The 12,538-nt window shown below is 41.5% G+C and overlaps 1 protein-coding gene across 1 annotated transcript in view; it reads right to left on the bottom strand.

Annotated features, from left to right (window-relative positions):
• BARX2 (BARX homeobox 2) overlaps window positions 1-12,538 on the bottom strand; it is a 78,165-nt gene that overhangs the window by 64,530 nt on the left and 1,097 nt on the right. The gene's annotated exons all lie outside the window — the stretch shown is intronic.

Below are 12,538 nucleotides of genomic sequence, written 5' to 3'. Positions count from 1 at the left end.
GTGGTTAAGACTCTGCACTTCTGATGCAGGGGGTGTCAGTTTGATCCTTGGTCAGGGAACACTGATGTCCAGAAATGGTGACATGAGCTCAGAGTGACCCAGCCAGACGACTGCTGCTGCTGCTAAGTCGCTTCAGTCGTGTCTGACTCTGTGCGACCCCAGAGACGGCAGCCCACCAGGCTCCCCTGTCCCTGGGATTCTCCAGGCAAGAACACTGGAGTGGGATGCCATTTCCTTCTCCAATGCATGAAAGTGAAAAGTGAAAGTGAAGTCCCTCAGTCATGTCCAACTCTTAGCGACCCCATGGACTGCAGCCTACCAGGCTCCTCCATCCATGGGATTTTCCAGGCAAGAGTACTGGAGTGGAGTGCCATTGCAGCAGGCCTAAAGTCTGCCCACCACTCACTTCCTCCAAAGAAGGCACTGCTGCTTAAGATTCATCTGGAATTGTTCAGAAACATGTGAAATGATCATAAATACATTTGTATAATACATGTGTAAAGGAGTTAATACATTCAAAATAAATCCTTAGGGAGCTGGCATTCACTGGACCTTTCCTTACACAGAGCATGGTGCCTCCACACAAGAAGACATACTTGACTCCTAATTGACACACCTTCATATGATCACAAAAAAGGTGATGGGTTTTATTTTCTTGGGCTCCAAAATCACTGCAGACGGTGACTGCAGCCAAGAAATTAAAAGAAGCTTGTTCCTTGGAAAGAAAGCTATGACACACCTAGACAGTATATTAAAAAGCAGAGACATCATTATGCTGACAAATGTCTATATAATCAAAGCTACGATTTTTCCAGTAGTCATGTATGGATGTGAGAGTTGGACCATAAAGAAGGCAGAGTGCCAAAGAACTGATGCTTTCAAATTGTGGCGCTGGAGAAGACTCTTGAGAGTCCCTTGGACAGCAAGGAGATCAAACTGGTCAGTTCTAAAGGAAATCAACCCTGAATATTCATTGGAAGGACTGATGCCGAAGCTGGCCACCTGATACAAAGAGCAGACTCGTTGGAAAAGACCCTGATGCTGAGAGAGATTGAAGGCTAAAGGGGAAGGGGGCAACAGACAATGAGATGGTTAGATAGCATCACCGACTCAGTGGACACGAGTCTGAGCAAACTCCAGGAAATAGTGAAGGACAGGCAAGCCTGGCCATGCTGCAGTCCATGGGGTCTCAAAGAGTCAGACACGACTTAGTGATTGAACAACAACAACATATGATCACAGGATGGAACTTGATATTGAAAGAGACAGACCTGAGTTCCAGTCTCAACTCTGCCACTTCCTCACGGGATCGTGTTACAATTTTCTTAACCTCTCTGAGTTTTATTAACACTGTCCTCCTCTGAAAAACAGTGATAACCATAACTACTTCCTATAGAGTCTCCACCTAAGTGTAAATTACTCAGTTTAGAGGAGCACCGTTGGCTCCTCTAAAAATGGCTCACAGTTACCATTTATAATTGTTATTATTTTTATTTTCCCATTCTCTGAAAAGTGAAACACATTTTGTTTATGCAGCTAACTGCCCAGGCTCAATGTCCCAGTTAAAAAAAAAAAAAAGTAAAAATCCAGCCCTCCAGTAGGACATTCCTTTCTGCCGTCCTCCAAATTGAGGATTGAGAGTATGCTTCCAAGACCCACAGCTGTCTAACATGCTAAGAGCAATAACGAGTTGCCATGATATCCAGGGATAACAAAATTAACAACATTCTCTCCCCCAAAAAAATCTCCTCTGGGGAGAGTTAGCAATTATTTCAATCAAATGTTCAGTGGTGACAAAGAAAGGACTTGGGTTGGAACCTTAGTAAGATATATCCCCTTCTGTCAGTGAAACTTGTTCAAGGTTACCGTAATACACCAAATCGTTGCTCGTCCTTTCCCAAGTCGTTCCAAAGACAAGATCAAAGGTGGAGCTGTCAGATTTGCTGCCAGTAAATGGGCAGTCAGGGCAGCAGGAGCAAGACTGGCATTTTATCTTCCTTGGATAGCTGCACACACCCCATGGAGTGTGTTTCTCGATAGTATTACTCCGTTCAGAGCCTCAAGCCTGGTAAGTCCATCTTGAAGGAATAAGATTCCACTGGAGAGACCCAGGAAGGGGACAGAGTGTGGCACAAATGAAGTTGCAATCTATTCTTCTCACTGTGGCCGTTCTGTGCTTCCATACAGATAAGATCAAATGCAGAAGGCCTCACTCCTGTAGCCCTGAAAGTCTGTCCACTGGCAGCAGGTCTGCTAGATCCACCAGCCTTTCAGTCATGTCCAGTCTGGCCACTACCCTCTAGATGCGGTCATTAATTCCTGCAGACCTCGCCACACTGCCAAGTACCGAAGATAGCACAGCAACCCTGGCTATGGACGGTAGGGATGGGATGTGGGCTCTGGATGCTTTGATCTATTTGCTTCTCCATTTATATATGGATTCTGGAGAGAGGCTTCCCAGCTGGTGCAGTTGGTAAAGAATCTCCCTGCCAATGGAGGATATGTAGGGAAACACAGGCACGATCCCTGGGGCTGGAAGATCTCCTGGAGGAGGAAATGGCAACCCACTCCAGTATTATTGCCTGGAGAATCCCATGGACAGAGGAGCCTGGCCGGGGTCCAGGAGGACCCCAGTTCACGGGGTCACAAAGAGTCAAACATGACTTAGCACTCAAGCACCCTGTACCTTACTTTGGACGGAGAGGTGGTTTTGGAAGGAGAAAAGCTTTGGTAAACTCTTGACTGTACAGACTGTTTCATTCATACCAAGGAGTACGTTCCCTCTGAAGGGACATAGAAAGATAGAGCTCCCAAAGTGTCAGGTTTTTGTCACAGTTCCTTAAAGCAACATTTATACATTGCAACTATTCTGCAGAGAAAAGAAGAATGTGTGGGCTGTTAAGAGAGGCTGAACAAAGCACCTGCCACCACAGTTGTCACTGGAGAGTAATGTGGTCCAGGTTAACCTCTCCAAACCACAGGACGACCATCCATCACCCCTAACAGACAGCTGTCTGTGTAATTACCATGGTAACAGTTCTCATTCCTTCCTAACAATCCCTGACACCACACATCAAAGTTTTAAAATCAAATCATGGTTATAGACTATAAAGAGAACTCACCCGCTTATGTGCCAACATCCACATGATTCTTCCCAGCTAAGGAGCTATGTTTTTTTAAACAGTTTTTGATTCTTTGGTATTCACCAATGTCCCTAGACAAATTTTAAGTTAAACTGTTAATAGCAATGACCACTGGTCAAAAGCCAAGGGTGGCATATCATTTGAGCAGATAAATAGCAAAGCAGGATGCAATCAAAGGCAATTTACTGGGATTTTGAAACACCGTTAAGAAAGAGGGGAAAGAACCTCACGACTCTTGCTTGCATGATCACTGATGGGTATTTAGAGAAAACAAACACACAGTTTATCAGCAATTCCCTCCTGCCTCCAAGCCCAACTCAGAGCCCATTTATTCAGATGCCAAAGCATTACTTGGGGGAACAGCAGTTATCTTGGTGATAAATGACATCCCCATCCAGCCAGGGTAGGTAAGTGAGATCCAAAACCCAATTTCAGAAGCCTCTTTGGTTGTTTCAGGGTGAGCGTACACACATGTGTAATTATAAAGTTCTTTCCCTACTATGAGTATGAATACAGGAAGCTTATATTAAAAAGTTTCTGTTTCAGGATAGAAAGCTATTAAGAAAGCCATCAAAAGTCCCCAAGACCAAGAGGTGTATGAATATGTGGAGTCTCCTGTACTATCATTTTCAAAGTTTATACTATAAAAAATTTCAAACATGCAGAAAAGTCCACAAAATAATGTAAGGAACTTTTTTGTGCCCGTGACCAAACTTTGTCCAATATTTATGCCTGGCTATACTGACATTAGGCCTTTTCTTTTCCTTAATAAATAAATTACTACACAGGAAAATAAAAAATCTGTGTGTAGCCCTCCCAATTCCATGCACCTGCTTTCCTAAACAATATAACAGTATCAGTCTGCACGTTTTCCAGCATTATATACATGGTATCAATCTACAGCTTGTTTTTCCTCAGCCTTGTATTTCTAAATCTTATCTGTCTTAATACAGTTAGGTCTGGGTCATCCATTTTTGGGTTTCCTTAGTGGGGCAGTAGGAAAGAATCCACCCAGCAACGTTAGGAGACAGGAGACGAGGTTTCGATTCCTAGGTTGAGAAGATACCCTGGAGAAGGAAATGGCAACCCACTCCAGTATTCTTGCCTGGAAAATTCCATGGACAGAGGAGCCTGGTGGGCCACAGTCCAGGGGGTCGCAAAGAGTTGGACACAACTGAGCATGCGCGAACTCACACACACACACACACACACACACACACACACACACACACACACACACACACTCATTTTCTTATTGCATGAATTTAACTGCATGAATATAATACATACGATTTTTTCCTCTGAAGGCAGTTAGACTGTTTGAGACTTTTCATTAGCATAAACAACAGAGACATGAACATTCCTCTCCCACTGTCCCGTTGCCCACACGCAGTGATTTCTCAGGGTGTGAACACAGGTGGAAGTGCCGGATCGAGGGCTTCTGTGTGTATGTGCAGTTTCAGGTCCGGCCACATGGCTTCCAAAGTAGTTGTACCAAACGACACTCCCACCATCAGGGGATGAGAGTGCCTATTGTTCCGCACCCTTGTCATCAAGCAATAGCATCAGACTCTTTCATGCTTGCCTGCCCGATGGGTATGAAACGGTACCTCGTTTTCCTTTGTGTTTTCTTGATTACCAGGAAAGTCCTTTTCATGTTCACTGGACATAGATCTTCATTTCTATGAACTGCCAATTTTTCTACTTGCATTTTTTCCATTTTTCAAGCTGTCTTTTTACATTTATTCTGGGCTGAGCTGGGTCTTTGTGACTTTTCGTGGGCTTTTCTCTAGCCGCAGCGAGCAGGGGCTACTCTCTAGCTGTGCAAGGGCTTCTCACTGCAGCGGCTCCTCTTGTTGCGGAGCACGGGCTTCAGTAGTCATGGCACATGGGCTTAGTTGTTCCCTGGCATGTGGGATCTTCCCAGACCAGGGATCGAACCCAGTCCCCAGCATTGGTAGGCAGATTCTTATCCACTGCGCCACCAGGGAAGTCCTACTTGCATGTTTTTTTCTTAATTGGTCTGGAAGAGATGTTTATATATTCTGTGACTTTGGGAAAGTTACTTAATTTCTCAGCTTCCCATTAGAAAAGTAGAGATAACATCTCTTAGGAATAATCGGAAGCAGATAAAAAAGCACTGAGTCCAGTGCCTGTTACACATAGAGCCTCGAAACAAGTCACTATTGCCATTATTGTGATGAAGATGAAGAATGAGGTTTAGAGTATGCATTTGTAGCCTTCCTCCCCAGTTCACAGCTCCTTTGGGATAAACGCTGTAGGACTCAGGAAGGGGACTCCGAGCATCTCTTACTCCGACTTCCCCTAGATACAAGAACATAATAGGATTCTGTTGTTTACAAGTCTCTATGAGGAACGTGTGCAGTGCTGATTCTCCCAGACAGCTTAAACGAAACATCAAAGTGACACATCCTCCAACCTACAAGCGACTGTGATCTTGTCTGCAAAAGAACCATGACCCTGAATTTCAAGTACCTGCATGAAAAGGGAGGGGGTTAGGAGATGGTAGAAACTGGCAGTTAAGTCAGTGCTAGAGACCTGTTGGTGTTCCTGGGATGGAAGCACAGCCTTGACTTCATGAGATGCCACCAAGCCCAAGACCTCTGCATGTCCCTCACAGAAGAATAGCAAAAAGACAATCATCCTATCACTTATCAAACACAGAAGTGTTTTTTTCAATAGTGACCAAAAGTACACTGACATTGCCTCGGTAGCAAGCACTCTGTGAAAATACTTATGTATCCCTACTATCCAGAAGCACATGTTTCTAAGGGCATGGTGGTGAGCTAGAGAGATGTAATAAAAAGGAATCACGTAAGCCTCTCTGCTCAGACTCTTAACATATTTAATTTTGTGCCAAGAGCCTCCCAGGTTGGCTTCTACTCAGCTGCATCTTGGCTTCTCCTTGGAGAAAAGCCACGTTCATCCTCATGAACTCTGCCAGGGGAGTCGGGAGCGTTTACAGCTGACCTCCAGGCTGATCAAGATGTCCTGACATCAGCTTCAACAGGTGACTGGCACCTCATCTCTCCCTCCAGATTCAGTTTCCACCAGCACTCAAGAAACCAGAGACTTTCCTCAGTGACCCTCCTCCTGCTTTCTGCAGAGCAATCATGTGTAAGCGTCAACTCCAGCCCAAATATAATTAGACCCTCTTCTGATATCTATCTGGGTGTACTGCTTTCTTCCTTAAATGTGTGCCAAGTTTCCGCTTCCAAGAAGTTAAATTGCCATATAAAAATGCCCTGGTGATGATAAGTAATTAGACACTGTAATGGAAAATTAACTTTGTTTTTATTTAGAGCATTCATTTTAACAAGACATTTCTTTTTCTAACTGTTATTAAACTGCAATAAAAATAAATTAAATTCTGAGGGTTTGCAAGGCATTTCTGGTGAAAAACAAACAGCTCTCCTCCTGGACAAGAGTATTTCTGATTTTATTAATATCACTAAGTTGGTGCATGGTCCTGGTCTGAACCCCATTCTTGATCAATCCTAAGGCCAGTTCTAATCCAGTTGTCTGTGTTATGGAAGGAGAAACAACCATTCCAACATCACAGCAGCTGAAATGGAGGCAGGCATGCCGGGTGGGACGGAGGGCCTTTGCCTCACATGGGAAGTCTATACCCGAAGGTTCTCTATTTTTCTTTCTCTCCTTCCTCCTCTTTGTCATACTGTTCCCAAAAGACCTGCAGCCCAGTGATTCGCAACAGGCCAGAGAGCACCTGTTGGTTTTGGCAAGTTCTGGGTTAGAAGGGGGTGAAGCTAGCAGAGCCGGGGGTCCATGAGAAAAACGCCACCGTCTCAAAATCAGAATGGACACTGACACTCCCCAAGAGAACGCAGAATGAGACCTCTATCTATCCATCTAACCAAAGCCCCACGGCCTCTAATCATATTCCAGCTAGGAGGTCAGCAATGGTGTCCCCAAGGGACCCAAAGTATCTTCACTCTGGATAGATAGAGATGATGTAGGCTCCAACACCAAAGTCCCCAGAAAGCAGGGCACTTCTGGTCCGTGCCCTGCCTAACTTCCACCCCTGATCCTCTTCCTTCTGACCTCAAAACAAAGTGCAAACAGCACCTAAAAATGCTCTGAGTTCACACAGGCTCAGTCCTGCACCGTGAGGCCTAAATGTCAGGCAGGGCACTGGCGCCAGGCTCTTCCCTGAGGGGTCCCCAGGGAGGTGTCTAAGTAAAATCAACGTTGGTCATTTCCTCTCCACTCAGGGACAGAAGAATCTTAGAAGCCACCTTTGTGTCACCCCTACAGTCACCCTGAAGGGCGCTGTGCTACATATAAGGTGGAATCAAGTGGCTTCAAGAGTTTCAAAGAAACCTACTCTTTTTCTTTTTCCCTATTCCGTCTCTTTGCTCATTTTCATCTCTCTTTACAATCTCAACAAAGTCTTACCATCGTTACTACTTTTCACATAGATTTCTTGGATGTAAAAATGTAACAGTCTTTTCATTTAGATTTCCAAGGTATGTTAAAACTAGCAACTGTATACGGGCTATGCTGGGATCACAAATTCTATTTTCAACCCAGAGGTACAACTGACACTGTAGGAAACTGGTTTCATAAAAGATTTATTATATATACAGTGTCAGTTGAGTTGCATTTAAGGAGGTTAATATGACAATTTAGGTGCTGATAATATCCTTCAGGTAGACTTCAAAGAGAAAATTCCAGATGGTAAGCAAAAGGATTTAATTGTTATGCGTGCGTGCTCAGTCGCTTCAGTCATGAAGTTCAGTCGTCTCCGACTCTCTGCAACCCTGCCAGGCTCCCCTGTCCACGAGATTCTCCAGGCAAGAATACTGGAGTGGGTTGCTATGTCCTTAATGTCCACAACTCTAAATTGCCCAAACAGACTTCAGAGGACCACAAAGAAAACTAGGCAGTGGCTCTACAGGTACTTCAGAGAAAGGTTTAAAATATCCCCACTGTTAGTCAAGACTTTAAATAAACTTAAAAATAATGAGACTGCCGTCACTAACCAAGTGTAAATATTTGTTGAATTAAATTACTGAGTTAAATGATACTGAAGATTATAGATTTTTGGAAAGGCATTTTTAACTTGCTAAATTTGGAATCACTTTCCCATTTCCTATTAGAAAAAGCAGAACCAGAGAAGAAACTGCTAATAAACTCCTTAAAACTGACTCCAAAGGAATCCCCTTAGCCTCTCTATTTTGCAGAGGTGTTATAAAATTTAAGGAGGAAAGAGACGACAGCTGAGGATCCCAAAAGAGCTCAGTATCCCAAAAGAGCTCCACTCCAAATATATTCTGACCCTGAGTCCTCTACCCCATGCATTCCTCAGTTTATTTACCCTGAGAATGGGAACAGGAAAGACAGAGATGAGTAATTGCTAATAAAAGCCCATTTGCCTCTGGCAGAAATACAAATGCCTGTTGATAAAGACCATTTTCCAAACCCAGAGTTTATATTTCTCCATCAACATTTCAGGGCCCAGGAGCCAGGCTCCCAAGATCCAATGGGTTTTGGGCTCTAATTTTAAAAAACTGAGCTACAATCTGGGGGCTCACTGGAGCCAACTCATGAAGCAGCAGCCAGCTCCCTAACTCCCAAAGAAGTCATCACACATGTCCACACCTCATTTCATTCTTAACCAGGATGACACTCAATCTTTATGATAAAAATTGAACCTGAGGACACCACCCAAAAGAACTTGTTTCTCTTAGACCCACCAAAGAATAAAATGTTCTCAAAGCCACCTCCTATGATAAACACCCTTTCCCACATGCCCCTTTTAATTGACTGGCTGACTGTCTCCTGGGTGTGACTGTGCGGATTTATCCCGGGTGTGTAACTGAGTTGGAAAAATCTTCCTGAGTTCTGAGTACCCTAATATGAAAGGCAGCAGTGTACAGTGTGGGCTGAAAGTACATCTAAGCTGTCATATGTCACTGATGTGACCACAGCACTTTTTTTTTAACTTTTAATTTTGTACTGGGTATAGTCAATTAACAGACAATGTTGTGATAGCTTCAGGTGAAGTGAAGGGTCTCAGCCATACATTACATGAAACTCTTCTCCATACTGTGGCAGCCTGGATGGGAGGGGAGTTTGGGGACTTTGCAAAAAATAAAAGTATGTCTACTTGGGAAGCTTGGTCTATGATTGGTATGTTTCCTTCCAGCTCTAAAACTCACCAGTCAGCTCTACAATACTGGCCACTGGAGGTCCCGGAGACAGTCAACAGAACCCAGAGAAGAGAAAAGGAATTAAACTATAGGTTTCAGTAAGATCACTGAAAATCATGTAGTGGTCACGGGTTGTAAAATGTTCAAATATCACAGTCAGCTCCCCCTAAATGTGCATGTCGAAGACCTAGGGCAATTCTAGGTTATAAGTATCAATAATTATAATGCTATATGTAATCATGCACAGTGCATTGGTTTCTCAGTATCCTCATATGAAACCTCATAGGGTAAATCGTAACAACTCATTTTTGTGATTCAAATTACTCATTTTTTCCAAACACTCCTCAAATTGAGAAACCCTGCCCATTTCTAAAGATCAAACTGAAAGAGAGATTCTTCCAAAGGAACTGTGACGATACCTCTGCAATATTCTGTCCTGAGAAGCCAGTTCAAGCGACTCTCCCACCAAGAAACAGTCATCACAACCAGAAAAATAAAACAATGCACCAAAGAGTTAAATATGATATCATACACTGCAAGTCGTATTTCACTTCAATCACTGTCAACATTCTAATATTTATGAGAGATCATCACTGGCTTCTAAACGGCAATATCGTTCCCCTCCGAATAAAGATCACTGTTATCAGATTTTAAAATATGAACAACATGTTATAAACTCAATTCTAAACATGTTCCACATTCATCAATGCTTGGAATAACAATTTTTTTTTCAAATGGAGCCTCTCTTTAAGTTATTTCATTTTAAATTTAATGACAAATGTTCCTTTAGTTTGGCTTTAAGAAAAGGATTGCTTCACTCAATATCTATTATATGATGTAAGAGATCTATTAGGAAACTTAAATCCATTTAGAGATTGCATCCTAAAACTAAAATTACTATATTTTAATAAGAAAAGACCTGTTCAAACAAATAGTTTTTTTTTGAAGATGAGTATTCCATCAAGGTTAGAGTATCTAATAATAAATTACTGTCAAGCGATTATCTGCCTGATGAAAAATGTTTCCATTTCTCAGTTTACTTGAATACATGCTCTTCTGCCTGAGGAGATCGCTATCATAAATTGACATTTGGATTGCTAAATCTAAACAACACAGATTGCTCAATTATGTAGAGGCTTCTAAAACACTATAGCTTTTTCTCTACAATTTATGTACTTATTGTGGAGGGTGGTCACTTTACTATCTTAGTTTTCATTATTTTATCTGACAAAGTTCACTTCTCTTAGTTATTTAACCTTAAAACAGCAAAACCAAAGGATGAGACAGTTCAGTAACTTTAATTCCAATTATGCCTTTCACTTGATTTGAATATTTTATTCATTGGTTCCACCAAAAGTGCTAAGGTATTTATTTCTATCCTATATATACATATATATGTATATATAGTCTCCTTACGGATGCCAGCAACTTATTGCTGTTTTTTTCAATTAATAAAAATTAAGTTAAAAAAAAACTAAGTTCATCCAATGTAAGATTTGTGAACCTGAATATTACTGTTAAAAGCAAAACCTTCAAAGCGTGGTATTTGCAAAGCCTTTGAGAAGTCGTTAATGGTATTCCCATGATCTAATACATGTAAGGCTTTAACTGTAATCGTAAACCCACTGAAAGCTTATGATCTGAAAGGATGGACTATTGTAGCCAGTTTTCTTGGGTTTAATTCCACTGGCCAATCCCAGTTTCTGTATTTTAAATCTCAACTAAAGCAAAATCATAACACACTTTTCAAAAGAACAACCTAAAGAAATCAAGTGCGGGAATGATAGGGAAAGAATGTCAGTGCCAACAACCATGCTTCCCAACAAACCATCAAAGAACTTCAACAGTACAAGACTGAGCAAAACGTTTAGTTTGTGAAATATGTGCAATTCACTCTTAACACTCACAAACGTACATATGAATCATTGTATTTTCCTCTGATTTATGTCCCGCACAAGATTCAATAAAACATAGAACTTACTCAGCTTTGACTGATGACTGGATCATTGTTTTTGGAGGCTATTTATTACTCTTTTTCTGGCATGATTTCTTCTATGATCCAACTCTGTGACTGCTAAAAGCCAGGAAAAGCTGCCTTCAAGTCAACGCACCGTACAAAGTCACTAAAAAGTTTGCAGGCATCAGCCTATGCCAAGGTGCTTAGGAAAAGTTGTTCTGCTTTGTCCTAGGGCCCCCCAGGTATGCAATGTCTTTGCAGGGTTCATGGAGATTTATGATTAAAACAGATCCTCTCTTTTTCCTTTAAGGGATTTGAGTTTTTTCAGGAAATAATTCTTCATACTCAATACAAGGTTCAGCCTACCTCCTCTCTTCAAGATCTATGTGGACGAGTCATCCCAGGGCTAACGCACAGCAGACACACAAAAGTAAAAACATCAACATCAACCATATCTGTCTTGTTTCTAAAATTTCTTCTTCATTTCTTGTTTCGTAAATTTCTTGGCTTTTGAAATTCAGTATTTCAAGTCTTGCTCTGGGCTATCAGATCTAACTTCACCTTACAGACAAATTATATTTTACAAAGGAGTAACTGAATAGAATATTCATTTATTACCAAACACATGTAGCAACAACTTGGTTGTGAAAGAACTACTGTATCTATTCATACATTTATTTACTGATTTCCCTAAAGAGCCTGTCAGTGGAGCCAACAGAAAATGTAGTATTCCAAGCATTGTGTATCAGCAGTTGGCCCAAGATTACAAAATCGTCTTTGAAAACCATTGCTAACACTTCCCTTTACTTTTTCAGTGTTAGTACAATTAAATTCATTTATTTCATATCACCCATGCAACAAACATATCTTCAAAGGGTCTTTCAGTTTGGAAATACTAAACTTTTTACCTTCAGTTGAAGCACAGTCAACAGGTTTTTTTGATTAAAAAAAATTTTTTTTTGCTACACCCACGTTTGGATAGTCTAAATCCAAATTATAATGATTTTATAATTATAATACCAGGGCACTATGAAACTTGGAGCTGCTCTTAATGTAAAGTTTTTTTTTAATACCTTTGGATTTATTTTCTACATAAACCTACGACTTTTAAAATATATTTATTAAGTGCTCTTTATCTTTCCCAAGGGTCTTAGCTCTTATGGAGAAAGGAAACCAGACCTGAGGACCGTTTTTATTGTGAGCATTGTTTCTCACTCGATTAGAACTCAGGGGGTTGTGCTTGC

The sequence above is a fragment of the Ovis aries genome, chromosome 21 (genome assembly GCF_016772045.2).
Source record: "Ovis aries strain OAR_USU_Benz2616 breed Rambouillet chromosome 21, ARS-UI_Ramb_v3.0, whole genome shotgun sequence".
NCBI classification, from domain to species: domain Eukaryota; kingdom Metazoa; phylum Chordata; class Mammalia; order Artiodactyla; family Bovidae; genus Ovis; species Ovis aries.
The sequence above is the reverse complement of the archived record's forward strand: the minus strand, read 5'-3'. Positions and strand labels throughout refer to the sequence as shown.